Raw genomic sequence first — 3,265 nt, forward strand, 5'->3', positions numbered from 1 at the left:
GAGACCGGGGGCACACCTCATCAACAAGGGTACCTGCACAATGCATATTTGTATACCTAAACCTTAACTGTACCCCATAATTTAAAAAAAAATATGTTTAAAAAAATCAACAAGCAACCCAATAAAAAATCAACAAAAGATTCAAATAAATACCTTGCAAATAAGATATACATGTGGCAAATATACATATAAAAGGTAATTAACATCATATGTAATTAAGGGACTGAAAATTAAAACAATAAGACACCACTACACACTGATTGGAATGGCAAAAACCACTCGAAACACTGAAAATGCCAAATACTGACTAACATGTGAAGCAACAGAAATTTCAATTCATTGCTGTTTGGAATGCAAAGTGGTACAATCAATTTTGAAGACTATTTGGCACTTTCTTGTATAGTGAATAACACTCCTTGGTATTATTCAAATAAATTGAAAATTTATGTCTACACAAAAGTCTACACTGAATGTCTATAGCAACTTTATTCACAATTGCCAAAGTTTTGGGATAACTAAGATATCTATTAATATTTGAATGGATAAACAAGCTATCACCTATTCATATAATTGATGAATTAAAAATCAGCAATAAAAAGTAATAAACTCTCAAGCCTTGAACAACATGAAGAAACCTTAAATGCATACTGTTAAGTAAAAGAAACCAAACTGAATAGACTATATTGTATACTTCCAAATATGGGATAATCTGGAAAAGGCAAGCTTTAGAGAAAGTAACAAGATCAGCGGTTGTTGAGATCTTCCTTGGGGAAAGGGAGAGAACTATGAATAGACGAAACACAGGGAATTTTTAGAGCAGTGAAATTATGTATCATACACAGGGTGAACACATATTGTTATATCCTTGTCAAGACTCTGAGAAGTGTATTGCACAAAAATAAAACTTAAATGTAAATAATTGATTATATTTAATAATAATGTGTAAATATTAGTCATCAATTGTAACAAATATGCCACACTAAGGCAAAATTGTTAGTAATAGGGATAACTGTGTGGAGACAGTGGGGTAAGTGGGAACTCTATGTGTTTTCTGGTCAATTTTTCTGAAAATCTGAGACTGCTCTAAAACCAAAATCTATTATTTAAAAAAAAAGTATAAGTTTGTGCGGAGTTAGCACTCTAAGGAAGAAGTTTAAATGTTATCTTTATTTACAGCAGGCTTTGATTTTTAGTGGAGAAATATTTGACAGCAGCTACAGAAGAGAAATGACTAGCCAATTTCCTAAGTCCTCAGAAATGCAAAACAAGACTCAAAATAAGAAACAAAAGAAAAAAGGCAAACAAAAGACTGTAGAAATGAATCACTCAGATCCTTAGACATTTAACTAAAAAGAGACTCTATGTTTAGCAACTAAAGACACAATCACTTCAACCTATAGTAAAATTGAATTCCATTTTGAATATAATTATTTGCCTTTCATGTATTCATTAATTCATTCTAGAAGTATTTATTAAGCACCTACTAAACGCAAAAGAATGTATAAGAAACTGTGTGTTAAACACTGGGTATATTATAATTAAGTAGGCGGTCATACTTTTTAAAGGGTTTACTACATAACTCAGATAAGTAATCACAAAATTACAATAAATCTAGCAAAATATTATAGATGAGAAATAGCAAGATACAAAGAAAGAGCCAGGGAATAAATAATGGAGGCATGTCAGTTCAGAATTGGGGTAGAGGAAAAAGAAATGAAGAAAAAAAATTAGTAGTTGAAGCTAGCAAAGAGGATAAAGAAACATGGAGGAAACATTCTAAATCGAACTGGATGACCGACTGCTTTAAGAGAGAAGAGAGAGGATTATTCCAGAGTTAAAAAAAGAAAGAAAAAAAAAAAACTCTGATGATTTTATTGTAACATCTTATAAGAGAAGGTAAAATATTTCTATTGGTAATTTGGATCCTATTAGTTTGGAAAATAGGTTTTTGTCTTTGTTTGTTTTGGATTCAGGGGATACAAGCTCATGTTTGTCACATGGACATATTGTGTAGTACTAGAGATTGGACCTCTGGTAGAGTATTACCCCAGATAGTGAACATTGTACCCAGTAGGTAATTTCTGAACCACAGTTCCTCTTTCCACCTCCCCTCTTTGTGATGTTCCCAGTATCTATCATTTCCATATTTGTGGACTTTTAGCCCCCAAATATAAATAAGAAGATGTGGTGGTTAGTTTTCTGTTTTTGAGTCAGTTCACTTAGGATGATGTTCTCCAGTTCCAGCCATGTTGTTACAAAGATATAATTTCAATTTTTTATAGCTGAACAGTTTTCTATGGTGCATATATGCCACATACTTTTAAAAAAAAATGTGTAATTGAAGCATAGATTTGGGAGTGAAAGAGAGAGAATGATAGCAAATGTTGTTGATTAAGTTAGAATGTTCAGATTTGAAGAAATAGCCTTTCCACTGCAGCATGGCAACAGAAGATCTCTTAAGAGGCTATTTCAGCAATTTCTGCAGAAGATAATAGCAACCTGAAATATGGTAGGGATGGTGGTGATGGAAAGTTGGATACTGATTTAACAAATGTGAGGCGGTATATGTTACAGAACTCAGTAATTAATCAGATTGGGCAGTTAGAAAGAGAAATGCATCAAGAAGAAATTCAAGTTTCCTTCTGAAGCAACTGAATGGGTGGCCATGCTATTCATTGATATGGAAACTGTGAATTATGAGGGTGGAAGATAAAAAGTTCAATGTCCCAATATTTTATTTCTAAAGTCTAAAGAAATATACATTGTAGAGTTATCAAATGGTGTTAGAGTCCAGCTCCAACACAAGGGTTAGGGCCTGAGGCGAGTTCGGGACTCTTCCAAATTTTATTCAATCTTCACATGCTTATATAGGGCATTTTCAACCCTCAACCCCCTCACATATGTGCCCACAAATGCTTACATCATGTTTTTCTTTTACAATTAAACGTTTTACAATGATTTATTTGTTCCTCCCTATTCTTTTTTTGTTTCCATTATGTTAAAACCAACAGACAGGAACGAAACAACTTTTGTTAAAAATTATTAACTGTAACCTTTTAACCCTTACCCCTTTTATATCATATTTCCAACAATTCTTACATGTAACTCAGCAGCAATATATTGGCATTTTCATAACTAACTTTATTACTTCTTAATTATTTTCTGTAAACTTTTCTATTTGTATCTGTTCTTATTTTGCTTATATGAATCATAATCTAATAATATTTAACAATCTTTATATGAATTATACTTGACTACTCATATC

This window comes from Carlito syrichta, unplaced genomic scaffold, assembly GCF_000164805.1.
Source record: "Carlito syrichta isolate Samal-C Ts95f unplaced genomic scaffold, Tarsius_syrichta-2.0.1 Scaffold288511, whole genome shotgun sequence".
Taxonomy (NCBI): domain Eukaryota; kingdom Metazoa; phylum Chordata; class Mammalia; order Primates; family Tarsiidae; genus Carlito; species Carlito syrichta.